Consider the following 17,355-nt stretch of genomic DNA (forward strand, 5'->3'; position numbering starts at 1 on the left):
ACAAGCTCATTGCGGAATTGAAGGCGAGTGTTGATGTTGCTCACTGGGAGGCGAAAATTAAGCTTGCGGAGGATCTTAAAAATGCAGGATCCTGGAATGTGGTCGGATAGAGTGAGGCCCTGGGCAAGTTAACTGGTGAGCCTGTTGATGCCAATCAGGATCCTGCATCGCAGCCAAAGGAAGGAGGAGAGAAGACAGAGGCGGCTCCGGGTGGTAGTCATCAGTCTGCAACTTAGTTTTTTTAGTTAAAAACTAATTTAATATTTTTGGCATTTAAGACAATAATTTGCTTTTGGTGGGGTTGATGAACAACCCTTTTTTTAGTATATGGCTGTTTTATATTTCCCTGCTTGCATGGTTGACTTATGTGATTGCAGTAATAGGATTTATGAGGATCCTCACATAATCAAGATCCTAACAAGGTCAAATCTTATAGCAACTCTGAACAACCTGAGAATAGTTAATACATAATTTTGTGATCTTAAAGTAGCTAAGATCTTTTAAGATAATAAACCTTCAAACATCACGCAGGAAAAATATTTTTAAAGGACGGATAGAACCTGGTACTCTTTAAGGTTCATAACATTTTTAGTCGGGAGAAGTTTGAAGTTGTGATTCCTTTAGTATTATCCGACAATTTGCGTATCAAAGGATTACTTTAGGAGTACATGATAGAAGATCGTTGTTGGGCTTTTATTTAGCAAATCGGGGAGGATCCAACCTTAGGAATTAACTGGGAATAACCCCAACTTAGAATACAGCTGGGAAGGATCCCTATTTTTAACATGATAATGCTACAAGCCTTAGATATTTCCTGGGTAAAATCACAACTTATGAAAACAAGAAAATGTTTATGAACAAACCACTGGTCAAAATAACAACTTAAGATAACACGTCAGTGTTATAAACCTTTGGAAATTACTGGGGAAAATCCCAACTTAGGATAACACGTCAGTGTTACAAACCTTAGGTAATTACTGGGGAAAATACCAACTTAAGATAAGACGTCAATGTTACAAACCTTAGGTTTAAACATCAAAATCTCGACATATGTTCAGAAATAAGAGGGTTTCCAAGTCAGTGAAGCGTGAAATGATCCCCTTATTCTCATCCCATAGTGAGATTTCGTGGGTCCAAGCGAGGTGTAGAAACCTTAACTCTTATGAAAGAGGTAATTAAATCTTTAAACCTTAGAGGGGATTAAGTACCCTTAATCATAGAAGAGATGACCAGTCTCTATTTGTAGTTACTTGGATACGTGCATATTGCAATCGTTAAGATCACAGAACTATGTATCTATTAGGATCCCTGAGTGCTAGGATCCTCAAATGTTAGGATCCTATTGTGTCAGGATCATTGAATGTGAGGATCCTTGAGTTCCTGCGCATAACAAATGTTAGCTTGGGGTGGGCGTTATCTTGGTTAACGCCCCTCCGATGCTTATGTTAGTAATGGTTTTTAGAAGAATGAAAGAATTAGATAAAAGTAGAGGGTAGAGAGAGTGTACCTTGAGTTTGTTTGAAAATGATTAATACAACTTACATGAAATATGCTTTTAGATGGATGGTGTTCCAGTATCTTGGCAAGATATTCCCTTCAAAGGTAGCTAGCGAATATTCCCCCTTTCCTGCTCTTGAATCAATGATATATGGTCCTTCCATTTTAGGTTCCAATTTGCTTGCATTAGGATCCTTGGTATTTTGGAACGTTTTCCTAAGTACCAAGTCACCTACCTGGAACCTTCTGACTTTGATGTTCTTGTTGTATGCTTTAGTGATTCTTTGTTGATGAGTAGCAATGTGGATCCTGGCAAAATCCCTGAGTTCACCGATAGTGTCAAGATCCTGGGCTAGGATCCTATCGTTGTTCTCTTAATCCTGCAATTGATATCTTAACATTGGGATTACTACTTTAGTGGGGATTACGGCTTCCGTTCCAAACACCAAGGAGTATGGAGTTTGGCTAGTGGCCATATTTGAAGTGGTCCTATCTTCCTATAGGAAGAAAGGAAGTTCCTCTACCCATCTTCCATTCTTCTCATCTAATATCTTCTTTAAATTGTTGACTATGATCTTATTGATGGATTCAACTTGATCATTAGCTTGAGGCAGAACAGGAGTGGACATTGTCATTTTAATCCCCCAACTCGTGCAAAAGTCTCTAGTCCTTTTTCTTATGAATTGGGATCCATTGTTGCATATAATCTCAGTAGGGATCCCGAACCTAGTCAGGATATTACGTTTGATAAAAGAGACTACTTCCTTGTCTCGTACTTGAACAAAGGCTTCAAACTCTATCCACTTCAAGAAGTAGTCTGTCAGTACTAACAATAACACGTTTCCAACAGGAGCTTTTCGTAACTTGCCAACTATATCAATTCCCGGCTTCATGAATGGAAAAGGGGAAACAATAGGATGCAACGGTTCTGCTTGTTAAGGATGTTGCTATGTCCTTGACAAGCATCACATTTTTGGGCATGCAAGAAAGCATCCTTTTTCATTGTTGGCCAGTAATATCCCGCCCTTAACGCTTTGGAGCATAAGGATCTGCCCCTAGTTTGGTTGCCACAATCTCCTTCGTGTATATCTTTTAGGACTTATGCAGCTTCGTGATCTTCTAAGCATCTAAGGTATGGGCCTGCCATTGATTTCCTGTATAGTCTTCCTTGGATCATCACAAATCGTGAGACCCTCGTCTTGAATGCTCTGTCACTTTTCTCTTCTCTTGGGATCGTGCCATTTTGGAGATATTCCACAATAGGATGGATCCAAGATTTAGAGTACTGCGAAGGATCCTTAGTGTTGGGATCCTAACAAGTAGGATCCTGAGGAAGTGGTTGAGGACCAGGATCCTTGATTATTGACATGTTGGTTGTTTGGTCATGGTGATTGGGATCATCAAGTTTGTTGGAGGGATCTTCTATCGCTGGGATCAATATATGGGTTATAGGGATCCAAACTTCTGGTGGTATCCTAAGGGAAGATCCTAGGTTGGCTAGTGCGTCTACCTCAACATTTTCTTCTCTGGGAACTTGGCTAAGTCTAAAAGCTTCGAATTCAGAGGCCAACTTTTTGAGGATTTGGAGGTATAGTTCTAGTCTTTCTCCTTTTATTACTTAGGATCCATTAAAATGATTATTTAATAATAAGGAGTCAACAAATACCTGAAGATCCTTGATTCGAATATCCTTGGTCAACTGTAATCCCATGATCAATGCTTTGTATTCAACTTTGTTGTTGGCTGCATGAAATTCACAGCTGACTGCCTTGGGTATGATGTCCCCTTGTGGCGATTTTAGTATGATCGCTAGGTCCGTTCCTCTAAAGTTTGAGGATCCATAAGTGAAGAGTGTCCATCTTACCATGCTTTGTTCTTTTTGGAGTTCCTTGTTTTCCTACTCTGCTTCAGGTTGTAGATAATCACTAAAATCAACCACAAAGTCTGCTAGAGCTTGTCACTTTATTGCTGATCTTGGTTCATATTTGATGTCATATGTGCTTAGCTCCATGGACCACTTTTCCATTTTACCTGACATCTCTGGTTTTCGCATAACATTCTTGATGGGGTAATTAGTTCTCACATGTATACTATGTGTTTCGAAATAGTGTCTTAATTTTGTGGAAGCAGTTACTAATGCAAGTATTAGTTTTTCAAGGTTGGAATATCTGGTCTCAGGATCTAGGATACTTTTACTTACATAGTATATGGGATGTTGGTCCCCATTGAGATCCTTGGTTAAAACAACACTTATAGTGTTAGAGTATACTGAAAGGTACAGGAGGAGTAGTTCCCCATCTAGTGGTTTCACCAGCAAGGGTGCAAAACTTAAATAATTTTTAAGTTCCTGATAAGCATATTTGTGCTCTTTAGTCCACTCAAATCTTTTTTTCTTCTTCAAGATGTCATAGAAAGGTTTACACCTCTCTGAGGATCTTGAAATGAACCTGTTTAGTGCTGTTACTCTTCTTGTTAGTCTCTGAATATCCTTTTTCTAGGATGGGGATCTTAAATCGATGATGACCATGTATCCAAGGAACTTGCCTGATCTCATTCCAAAATGACATTTGGAAGGATTCAACTTCATGTTGTATTCGTCTAGTATGTTGAAGGCATCGTCAAGATCCTTGAGGTGATCTTCATATTTCTTTGATTTGACCACCATGTCATCGATGTAAACTTCCATGGTGTCCCCCAGTTTATCCTTGAACATCCATTTAACTAGCCTTTGCTATGTTGCACCTTCATTTTTAAGACCAAAAGGCATAACAATGTAGCAATATATACCGGTTGGTGTTATGAACACGGTATCCTCCTGGTCAGATGGTTCCATTTGAATTTATTGGAACCCTGCTGATGCATCCATGAATGTTAGCATCTCATGGCCAGCCGTAGCATCTATCATGGAATCTATGTGTGGTAGGGGGAAAGGATCCTTAGGGCAAGCCTTGTTAAGATCCGCACAATCCACATACTCTCCATTTGCCATTCTTCTTTTGTACTACGACCACATTGGTTAGCCACCTTGGGAACTTCACTTCCTTGATCATCCATGTTTTAAGAAGTTTTTCTACTTCTTCTTGGATGAACTGATTTCTTTCAGGTGCAAACTTCCTTATTTTTTGGTGTATTGGTCTTAAGAAGGATCAATGTTAAGTTTATGAGTTATACTATTTTTGTCTGTACTTGTCATGGCCTCGTGCTTCCAGGCGAACATTTTGCTTCTATCTTAGGAACATTATTAGTTCTTGCTCGATATGTTATGGTAATGAGGATCCTATGAGGACTTTGGCTTTAGGATCCTCGAGTTTCAGGGGAACTTGCTTCACACACCTCTTTCTTGTTTCTAGTACACCTCATGCCCCTGCCTTAATTGCTATGCTTGTCGTGGTACCGTCGAGGGATTCATTGAAGTCTTGTAGCATGCCTTGGATTCTTGTTGATCACCTGTGACTTTTACTATCCCCAATGGAGTGGGCATCTTAACACACTGCTGGTATGTTGAGGGGACAACCTTTATATCGTGGATCGATGGTCTACCTAGTATAACATTATATGAGGACAATGTTGATGGGTTTTATGTGTTACAAAAATCATATTTTTGGCGGAAAAACATAAACCCTAAGTTGACATGCAACCTAAAGGGTCTATATTTTCACTATTGAATTTAATAACCAATTGAATATCAAGAACCCAACAAGAACCCTAGTACTTTTGAAATTAATAAAAGGGTTTAGAAAAACATACCTTTTAATTAATTTCTGATTAATTATTAATTAAATAGTACTATTTCTAAATAATATATTATTTTCATAACATATTAATAAATTCATTTATTGCTATTTATTAATCATATAAAAAAATCAATAAATCAGCCTCTCTCTCTCTCTCTCTAAAAGTCATCCTATTCAATTACTAGGTTTGAAGGCAACCCAAAAGGACATTGCTAATATTCCTTCATTCTACTAGATTTCATATAGATAAGAGACATGGATTTGAATCAATCTTATTGTCCAAGTTCTATTTCTCGATTCCTGATTTGTTATGACGACATAAGACTTCAAACTGAACACATCAATTGAATCCTAGTTGGGCCCAACACTATAAGTCAATACCAAATCACCAAGGAGCCCAATGATATCACTTTTCCCATTAGGGAAAAAGGAACGAATAAACATTGACCTATATGCTTGTATCCGTTACTCACTAAATCATACATGATATTGCGTTTTATAACACCATGTTGCTGACACACTTTCACAATACCAATGCACAACTGACTTGTAAATTATAACTCATATATCTCCGTTTCAAGAATATAAAATATTATCATCTCAGAATTACACGTGATATAATCCATGTAGTAATTCTTTGAGCGTGGGTTTATCCAATACTTAAATTTCCATTTCTAGGTACTCAAGAATGTTGTAGCAATACGATTGCTATGTCTATCTCACTTAGACAATATACAATCCAATTCATGACAGTCTTAATTCACTACTTACTTCCAAAGTATGAGTGACTGTGGAATTTGAATATTTAAATTATTTGGGAAGTAAAACATGACAAATGAAACACAAGAATAAACAATTGACGATTGTAGTAAAAAACTCATAAATAATCTCTATTGTTTAATTACCAAAATCAATTACTTTTATTTTTGTTATAAGTTTCAAACTAATTATCTAACTACTAAAACTAATGTCATCTCTTAAACCAATGCTCCTAGAACCCTGACTATGCTTAATCCTACTTAGATCCTTTGGCAAAGGATCTGCAAGATTCTCTTATGACGAAACTCTTTTTACTATGAGATGACCTTCTTCAACTCTATTTATGATATAATGGTACTTTCTTTCGATATTTATTGATTTGCGATGATATCTCGGTTCTTTGGTCAAAGCAACCACACCTTCATTATTGCAGAAAAGATCCATATGCTTCTGAATGGTTGGAACTACTCCACGATCTCCGATGAAGTTCCTCAACTAAGATTCTTCCTTCGATGCTTCACTGGCCGCTATGTACTCTAATTCGCATGTAGAATCAGCCATAATGTCTTGCTTGGAACTTTTCTAAGTTACTTCTCCACCATTTAATGTGAACACCCAACCAGATTGAGAATGAAAGTTTTCTCTATCTGTTTGAAAGATGGCGTCACTATACCCTGCCACTCTCAATGTATCACTGAAACCAAGAACGAGAACCATGTCCTTTTTCCTTCGTAAGTACTTGAGAATGTTCTTAACTGTTGTCCAATGAGCTCTACTAGGATTTCCTTGATAGCGACTGACCATGCTTAAAGCAAATGACACATCAGGGCGAGTACATGTCATAGCGTGCATGATTGATCCTACAACTGAAGCAAAATGGACTCGACTCATATCAGATATCTCTTCATCCGTACTTGGGCTTTGAGTCTTACTCAATTTGGAATTGCTCTGAATAGGTATCTCTACTTTCTTAGAAATTTCTATACTATACCGTTTTAGTACCTTGTCCAAGTATGAACTTTCACTAAGTCGAATTAGTCTTTTCTTTTTATTTCTCAAAATTTTTATCCCGAGAATATAGGCTTCCTCTCCTAGATCCTTCATAGCGAAACACTTTCGAAGCCAAGATTTTACTTCTTGTAAGGTTGGAACGCCGTTTCCTATAAGTAGTATGTCATCAACATACAATACTAGAAAGGTTAATTGTTAGGGGTGTCAGACCCAACATATAATAGGGGTACGATATACTCCAAAATAATCCCACTATATTGCACTAGAAAGGTAGTACAAGGCAAGTAGGGTCGATCCACAGAGACACGGGACAATCAGTCTATACCTGTTTTGCGTAAGGTATTTGTTCACAAAAGATTAAGAGGGGGGGTTTTGAATACAATGATTAAACTGACGACTTTAAAACATGAGTAAGCAACTAAACGAAAGAATTAAGTTCAAATTTTTGTAAGGACTCCAACTTCATGTATGACAATCCAGCAATGTGAATCAAAGATGACAAGACATTTGTTTCTTTCTATCTAAGTTGATACTTGAGAGTGTTAACAAGCTCTAACACTTTCCATTCACCACATTAATCAATCAAAACAAGCTCTTTGATTAATCCTAACCTTGCTAACCTAATCTAAACAAGCTCTTAGAATTAGATTAAAAGATTGCATTAAGCTTATTGTGAATGTTCCCAATAACACCCAATACTCCTCACAAGCTCGGGAGCGTAAGAATGTGTGAAAAGATTTACACTAAATTCATTCATAAGAAATCAATTTAATGCTTGTTACTTAGTTCAATTCAAAAAACAATTACGGATTTTGCAAAATGAATAATTTGAATGACCTAACCCTAATTCAAATGGCCAATAAGAATCATTATTAAAATCAAACATTCGATTGACATAAAATCAGTTTCACTAGATAGAAATTAAACACAAACATCAGGTCATATGATTTGATTCACAACCAAAAAGTCAAAACATGAAATTGGAGAAGTTAGGGTTCTAGCCACACATGGCTAGAACAAGATCACAAGTCTAAAAGATGAAATTAAGTGTAATTACAACTTACAAAAACAAGAATCAATGTTTCCAAATGATTAACGGACAAACCCTTGCTAAAACCCTTGAATTCTCCTCTCCAAAAGTGCTCTGGTATGTTGTGTGTTTCTAAAAATGGCCCTCAACCCGTAATATGAAAGATAGGAAAAACTGCCAAAAGTTGGTTTTTGGGTCGAACACGGGTCGTGTTAAAATAGGCTAAACTGACACGGGTCGTGTTTAGCAGCCAACACGCCCCGTGTTGATTTGCACTAAACTAACACGCCCCGTGTTCAGCATGGTCAACAACTCCCATTTTGGTCAAACACGCCCCGTGCCCACTTTTCAGTGTAAATTCAACACGCCCCGTGTACCTCTCTGACTCCAATTCCAAACTTGATTTTTCCAACTTTTTCGTTCTTCGCCCGATCATCCTGAAATCTTCACCAATGCTTCCCGGCACTTCCCAAAGCGCGTTCCAACCTCCGGTTTACCTAAAGAAGACATAAAAGTGTGCAAATAAGGTTGTTCTAGAGACTAACATGAATATGATGAAATGCAAGAAAAAAGAAGAACAATTGTGCTAAATAGATGCATGAAATGGGACTAAAAGGTGTGCAAAAAGGTGCACAAATAGCACCTAACAAATCTCCCCAAGCTTAGACCTTTCTTGTCCTCAAGAAAGAACAAGAACCGGACAAACAGGACGATTTCTAGATGGAAAAAAGAAACATAGAAAAAATGTGGACAGAAAGATCCTAAAAGCTAAGAATGAATGCATGCGATGAAAACCATGAAAATGAAACATATGTACAAAAGATACTTAAGGAACAAAAATTGAACCAACGAAAGATTTAAGAACACAAGTAATCTTTTTATTTATTTTTATAAATATGGACATATACGATCAAACCTTACATCAATGGGGCTCCAATCATTAATACCTAAGCGACCATCCTGCTTCCTTCCACATATCATAGGCTCACAAGGTGAGGAAGACCCGAAACGGTGTAATCAATAATCCAACCCTAGTTTTTTTAAAACTTTATACCTTACTAAGCTTTATGGGAGAAAATAACATAGTCCGGATCTCATGTCCTTAAGACTAGATGGCCAAGAATCAGAATCGACGCATCCTTAAGAACCCGTCACGGCGAATCAGCTTTCGCTGAAACAGTAAGCCCACCCGAAGGTGCCCAGCTCCTATGCTTTCACTTTTTCGAGAGCCACAAGTATCATATCACACAATTCTTCATTCGCCAAATTTGACTTTGAATTGGCTTTTGATTTGATTGAACTTTGATTTGTACTTCGTTTTGAATTTGGATTCTTCAATCTTCATTTTTGGAATTTCTTGAGATTTCTTCGTTTTGGCACTTGAAATTCTGATTTGGGTACTAGATATGACAATCGTACCCTTCCTTCTTTCTTGACTGTGTGGATCTGATACTTAAGCTCTCTGTCACCGCGAGGGTAACGCGTGTCAACAAATAGGTCCGTGTTCTGTGGGTCCAGAGTTGCCGATAAAGATTATTTTTAAACATTCAGAAGCAAATCATCCTAAAGCTGTTATTACCGCCCAAAAAACGTTTCAATATAATTTCTTTTTATTATCTAAGGCTAGGGTCTCGAATTACGGTGTTTGGGTCCCCTAGTTATGACAGCTGATTCTACACTTCCGGTAACTATCTGGTCGCCTCGGGTATTTTGTTTTTTTTTTTCATTTGATTTGTTGTTTTCCCAATTCATGGAGCTATTGTATGTAAAGAGTGTCATCATCTCGTACATTTTTTTTTGTTTTTTTTTTTTGAAAATGCATGCATGAATATGAAATGCAAAAAATGGTAAAATGCAAAAACTTGAAATAAAAACTTTTTTTTTTTTTTGAAAATGCATGAATGAACCTAGTGTACAACTCTACCCCTCCCCAAGCTTAAAGATAAGCATCGTCCCCGATGCTCGGAGAGGGCGGAATAACCTATCTAATCACCGGAAGGTGGTGGGGGATGGTAGTCGGGTTGGGTAAGAGTCTAAAACAGTCACAAGTGCATACATATTGAATTTTAAAGCAAAATATGAACGATTAAAGATATGGAAAGAATTTACCGAATCGTTCTTGGAGCCTTGCAGTTGGTGGTGAGAACCTCCTCTTCAACCTCCCCAAGCTTGCCTACATAATGTATCAAGCCCAAAAGCACAAAACAGATTGTGAAAGTTTCGGACCTAGGGGTTCTTGGAAGAGAGAAATTGTTTTGGGGGTGAGTTATGGGTGAATGGGGGTGATAAAAACAGACTTTTAGACTTAAAACACATTTGTTCAGCAGCCAACACGGCCCGTGTTCTTTTAGTGTAAAATCACACGGCCCGTGTTGGGGGTTTAAAATTCTGCAAATGGCTGAACACGGCCCGTGTTGGGCATAAGGTAAAAAAGACACGGGCCGTGTACCCCTCTGACTGCGAAAATGTTTGCCTCGCTTGAACACGACCCGTGTTCAATATAAGGCAAAAATGAACACGGGCCGTGTACGGCTCTGTTTGCCACTTCCCACTTTTTGAACCCAAAAAATCCCCTGTCATTCAAACGAAATAGTTTTGCATCCCGAGGTCCGTTTGGTGATTTAAAAACATGCTTACATGCATTTGGAACATTAAAAACCAAAAACTCAAAGAAATGGAAATGTTTTTAAAGAAAAAGACAAAAATGCCCCCGGGTTGCCTCCCGGTTAGCCGTCCTTGTTTTAAGTCGTTGGCTCGACGTTGCCCCCGAATATGTTTCGTTCTAAGTATGTGGGCCTCTCCAACACATCAATCTTTTTGCCACCTCCTTCAACGGAACCTTCAACCTTCCTTTGGCTTTCTTTTTGCGCATAAACCAAAAAGGACTTAACCCTTTAATATCAGAGATTGTCCACTCAATCCTTTTTTGGTATTTGTTCAGCATGGTTATCAACTCACTCTCTTTCTTCTTCGATAGTTTATTTGAGTTGATGACCGGTTGAGTGCTCTCCTTCTCGACATGTATTAGCTTTAAAGGGTCCGGTGGAGTTTTTGCTCCTGGATCTAGTGCTTGTTCCACCGGTGGAAGGAATTTGGCTTTGGTGGTAGGTGGCTTGGGTTTCATATCATCAGTCCTCATATGCTTCTTGTCATCAACAAACTCCAAAATCTCCAGCACCTCATTATTCATATCAAACTCCTTTGCAATCTCCTTGGCTTTGTCCCTGTCTAGTTTTTATGACAAAACTAACTCTAGAAATTCATTGTTAGACAAATTTAAACCCTTTTTAGTTGAGAGCTGGATCAAATTCACGAGATTGACAGACTGAACATCGGAAGGGACCTTTTTTGCTTCATGAACATTGAAGTTGATAACTTCACCATCAAATTCCATACTTAAAGTTCCATTGTAGACATCAATTTTTGTTTTAGAAGTTTTAAGGAAAGGTCTACCCAAAAGTATGGAACTTAAACTTGGAGAGTCATCATCTCCCATATCTAAGACATAAAAATCAGCCGGGAAAACAAATTCATCAACTTGCACTAACACGTCCTCCAATACACCTTTTGGATGTACCAAAGACCGGTCGGCAAGTTGCATGATCACACCGGTTTTGCTTAATGTTCCTACACCAATTGATTTGAAAAGAGAATATGGTAGGACATTTACGGATGCACCTAGATCAAGCATAGCTCGGGGTACATAAAGATTCCCCAACTTGCAAGGCATGGTAAAAACACCGGGATCCTTGCACTTCGGGGGCATCCTCTTTTTCAAAACCGCGGATACATGCTCCCCAACTGTTACGACTTGATTTCCTTTTAATTTCTTTTTAGATACACAAAGATCCTTAAGGAACCTTGCATATCTAGGCACCTTCTTGATGGCCTCGAGGAGTGGAATGTTGATTTGAACTCTCTTGAACATTTGCATGATCTCACTCTCCTCCCGTTCTTTCTTCGTGCTCTTTAATCTTTCGGGAAATGGAGTAGGTGTGGCTTTAGACTCAGTGACGAAGGGCTTCTTTTAGATTGTTTTCTCTTCCTCCTTCATTTCTTTGGTTTCCTCTTCGACCATTATTTCTTCTTCCTTTTGATCAACCGACACTTTTGGATCATCATAGCTCTTTCCACCTCTCAAAGTGATGGCACACACATTGTGCCTTGGATTCTTTTCAGTTTGGGCGGACAACTTTCCTTGAGATTCTAGTTTGCTTACGGAAGTAGCAAGCTGTGAAACTTGTTGCTCTAAGTTCTTTATGCTTGCTTTTGTCTCTTGTTGGAAAGTTTGGGTGCTAGTGGCCAAACTCTTCACTATGTCCTCTAAGGACATGCTTGATGAACCCGCTTGTTGAGGAGGGTGTTGTGGCTGCCTTGGCTGAAAGTTCTGTGGTGGAAAAGGTGGTCTCTGTTGGTATTGATTTGGTTGACTTGGTTGATAACTTCCCTGTTGATTTCCTCCCCAACCTTGATTGTTGTTCCATCTTTGGTCATTCCGTGGCTGCTCAAATCCTCTTTGATTTGATCCGGAATAGTCTCCCATGGCTTTTGCTTCTTCATATTCCTCATCTTGAAGTTGAGGGCACATATCGGTTGGGTGCCCCACTTGAGTGCAAATACCGCATGGGCGGGGTGTGGGCTGCACACCTTTGTCTTTGGCCAACATCATTACTACTTTTGTGAGCTCGGACAATTGAGCTTCAATCTGAGGAGTTTGAACTTCCTTTACACCTCGGGGTGCATCCGTGTACCATTCTTCATCATGGCTTGAATGTTTGGAATCTTCAGCCATGTTCTTGATTAGATTGCGGATTTCGGTTGGAGTCTTATCGGGTAAAGATCTGCCACTAGAAGCATTGAGTAGTCTTCTTTCCATTGGGGTCATGCCTTCAATGAAGTACTGTAGGAGCTGATACTCAGTGATCCCGTGCTTTGGACAACGGGCACATAGTTTCTTAAATCTTTCCCAATATATGTGGAAAGCTTCTCTTTTGTGTTGCTTGATTCCGATAATTTCCCTCTGTAGGGCTATAGCTTTCATCTCGGGAAATTACTTATCCAAGAACAACCGTGCAAGGTCTACCTAAGTAGTCACGGTCCCCGGTGGGAGGTCATAGAGCCAGTCTTTGGCTGCGTCTTGCACTGCGAAGGGGAATGCCCTACGCTTTATCTGATCCTCCGTGACATTGTGTGGTTTCATACCCACACATACTACATAGAACTCTGTGAGAAACTTGTGAGGATCTTCATTTTCCAGGCCCCTAAATGTTGGGAGTAAGTGAATGAGCCCGAATTTTAGTTCCAAGTTGGTGGCGGCTGGGTATGTGATGCAAAGAGGTTGTTGAGTAACCTCTTGTCTTGACCATTGACGGAGAGTTTGTTCGGGTGGGGGGTTTGGAGGTGGATTTCCTCCATGGTTATCTCCCATGGTGTGAGTAGTGGTTGAAGTTTCTATGGGTACAGTGTTTGGGGTATTATAGGTAAGTGAAGATGGTGGAGTGGTATTGTTGGGTGAGGATAGTTGTGATAAGAGTGAGAGACTTTCTGTTTCTGATGCGGATACACTTGAGAGGGGTATGTCCTCCCAAATGTTGATGACCGGGGGAGTAGATGACGAAGAAGTCCCGGAACCCGGTTGCTTCTTACGAAGCTTGGCTTGCTTCCTTAGCTTCTTTGCAGTCTTCTCTATCTCCGAGTCAATTGGCAATGGCGTACCTGTACGAAAAGATCTTGGCATAAAACAATTAGTAACACCGTGTCCCCGACAACGACGCCAATTTGTTAGGGGTGTCAGACCCAACAAATAATAGGGGTACGATATACTCCAAAATAATCCCATTATATTGCACAAGAAAAGTAGTACAAGGCAAGTAGGGTCGATCCACAGAGACACGGGACAATCAGTCTATACCTGTTTTGCGTAAGGTATTTATTCACAAAAGCTTAAGAGGGGGGGTTTTGAATGCAATGATTAAACTGACGACTTTAAAACATGAGTAAGCAACTAAACGAAAGAATTAAGTTCAGATTTTTGTAAGGACTCCAACTTCATGTATGACAATCCAGCAATGTGAATCAAAGATGACAAGACATTTGTTTCTTTCTATCTAAGTTGATACTTGAGAGTGTTAACAAGCTCTAACATTTTCCATTCACCACATTAATCAATCAAAACAAGCTCTTTGATTAATCCTAACCTTGCTAACCTAATCTAAACAAGCTCTTAGAATTAGATTAAAAGATTGCATTAAGCTTATTGTGAATGTTCCCAACAACACCCAATACTCCTCACAAGCTCGGGAGTGTAAGAATGTGTGAAAAGATTTACACTAAATTCATTCATAAGAAATCAATTTAATGCTTGTTACTTAGTTCAATTCACAAAACAATTACGGATTTTGCAAAATGAATAACTTGAATGACCTAACCCTAATTCAAATGGCCAATAAGAATCATTATTAAAATCAAACATTCGATTGACATAAAATCAGTTTCACTAGATAGAAATTAAACACAAACATCAGGTCATATGATTTGATTCACAACCAAAAAGTCAAAACATGAAATTGGAGAAGTTAGGGTTCTAGCCACACATGGCTAGAACAAGATCACAAGTCTAAAAGATGAAATTAAGTGTAATTACAACTTACAAAAACGAGAATTAATGTTTCCAAATGATTAACGGACAAACCCTTGCTAAAACCCTTGAATTCTCCTCTCCAAAAGTGCTCTGGTATGTTGTGTGTTTCTAAAAATGGCCCTCAACCCGTAATATGAAAGATAGGAAAAACTGCCAAAAGTTGGTTTTTGGGTCGAACACGGGCCGTGTTAAAATAGGCTAAACTGACACGGGTCGTGTTCAGCAGCCAACACGCCCCGTGTTGATTTGCACTAAACTGACACGCCCCATGTTCATCATGGTCAACAACTCCCATTTTGGTCAAACACGCCCCGTGCCCACTTTTCAGTGTAAATTCAACACGCCCCGTGTACCTCTCTGACTCCAATTCCAAACTTGATTTTTCCAACTTTTTCGTTCTTCGCCCGATCATCCTGAAATCTTCACCAATGCTTCCCGGCACTTCCCAAAGCGCGTTCCAACCTCCGGTTTACCTGAAAAAGACATAAAAGTGTGCAAATAAGGTTGTTCTAGAGACTAACATGAATATGATGAAATGCAAGAAAAAGGAAGAGCAATTGTGCTAAATAGATGCATGAAACGGCACTAAAAGGTGTGCAAAAAGGTGCACAAATAGCACCTAACATTAATACACTCCCACTATCCTTGATGTACATACAGGACTCATCCTCACTCCTAGAGAAACCAAATTCTTTGGCTTTCTCATGGAAGCAAAGATTCCAGTTGCGAGACGCTTGTTTCAATCCATAAATGGATTTCTCAGGCTTACACACTCTATTAGGAAACTTTGCATCTACAAAACCCTCTGGCAGACTCATGTAAACATCCTCAGCCAGCTTCCTATTAAGGAAAGTAGTTTTGACATCCATCTGCCATATTTCATAATCATGAAAGGCAGTTATGGCAAGCATTATCCTAATATATATTATCTTGGCCACAGGTGAGAAGGTTTCATCATATTCAATCACTGAGGTTTGAGTAAAGCCCTTCGCAACCAGTCGTGCCTTGAAAGTGTGTACCTTTCCATCCTTATCGGTCTTCTTCTTGAAGATCCATTTGAAACCAACTGTCTTTCGACTAGGTTCTTGATCAACCAAGTCCAAACTTTGTTGTCATACATGGAATTTATCTCGCTATCCATTTCCTCTTTCCACTTTGAAGCCTCCAGACCCGTTATTACTTCCATGTAGTTACCTGGTTCTTCCAAATTTACCAGCGTGCGATTACTGATAAACGTATCACCATCTGCAATTACATGGAAACCATAAAACTAAGGTGGCATGCTAGCTCTACTAGAACAAAGAAGAGGTAATGAATTGTCAACTGGTTCAACTGTAATTTCTTCCTCTAGTTGAACGTTGGTGACTTGAAAGGTTCCTTCATTGGTTGACTCTAGAATCTATTCAAAATCAATTATGCTCCCGCTGTCCTCTTTGCATATAAGCTCTATTTCACGAAAGACTTCGCTTCAAGCTACAAATACCATGTTCTCATTAGACCTGTAGAATAAATATCCAAAAGACTATTGTGGGTATCCAATGAAAATACATCTCTCGCTTCTAGGTTCTAGCTTGTCAAGAGTCTCTCGTCTACCAAAAGCTTCACAACCCCAAACCTCAATTTGTGCTAAGGAGGGAACTTTCCCTGTCCACATCTCGTGAGGTGTTTTCGCAACCTTCTTAGTAGGGACAAGATTGATGATATGGGCGGATATCTCTAAGGATTACCCCCAGAAAGAGATGGGAAGAGTGGCTCGACTCATTATGGAACGAACCATGTCCAACAAGGTTCGATTGCTCCTCTCAGCCACACTATTAAGTTGTGGTGTTCTACAAGGAGTCAATTGTGAAACTATTCCTCATTCCTTGAGGTAGTCGTGGAACTCGATAGTAAGAGACTCTCCTCCTCCATCAGATTGGATCATCTTTGTCTTCCTGCCTAATATATTCTCGACTTCATGTTTAAACTTTTTAAACTTTTCAAAGGTTTCTAATTTATGTTTGATCAAGTAGATGTAACCATATATACTATAATCATTCGTAAATGTTACATAAAATCGACTGGCCTCTCTGGTGGTGGATCTGAAGGGTCCACACACTTCTGTGTGTATGAGGTCCAATAAACCTTCACCTCTTTCACAAGATCCAGTGAAAGGTGATTTTTTCATCTTGCCCAAAAGACAAGATTTGCATTCATCATCTGGACTTAGGTGAAATGATTCCAAGACTCCATCCCTTTGGAGTTGGGCGATGTGTTTCTTGTTAATGTTCCCAAGAAGACAATGCCACAAGCATGCCTTGTCTAAACCATTAGACGAATAAATGTGAAATACACTATTGCCTAAGATATCAACACAAGTCACAGTTTCATACACACCATTACAAGGTAAAACTTCAAATATAAAAACACCATTTTTATAAACTAAAATTGAACCATTAAAATCATTAAACGATGCCCCACATCTTCCTAATCTTGGTAACAGGAGTAGATCTCCTATTTCCCATGATCAGATTTATCCTCCGATGCTTCACCTCTTCACTTACTTTTAGCCCCTACAAATCAGAACAAATGTGAAAACCATATCATGTGTCAAGGACCCAAGAACAAGTAGATTGTGAATTATTAGTTTGAATAATGTATGTACCCGCTGACGATGGCTTCACTTTGCTATCCTTGATGTCTTT

This window comes from Lactuca virosa, chromosome 4, assembly GCF_052849685.1.
Source record: "Lactuca virosa cultivar CGN04683 chromosome 4, Lactuca_virosa_CGN04683_v6, whole genome shotgun sequence".
In the NCBI taxonomy this organism is placed as follows: Eukaryota; Viridiplantae; Streptophyta; class Magnoliopsida; order Asterales; family Asteraceae; genus Lactuca; species Lactuca virosa.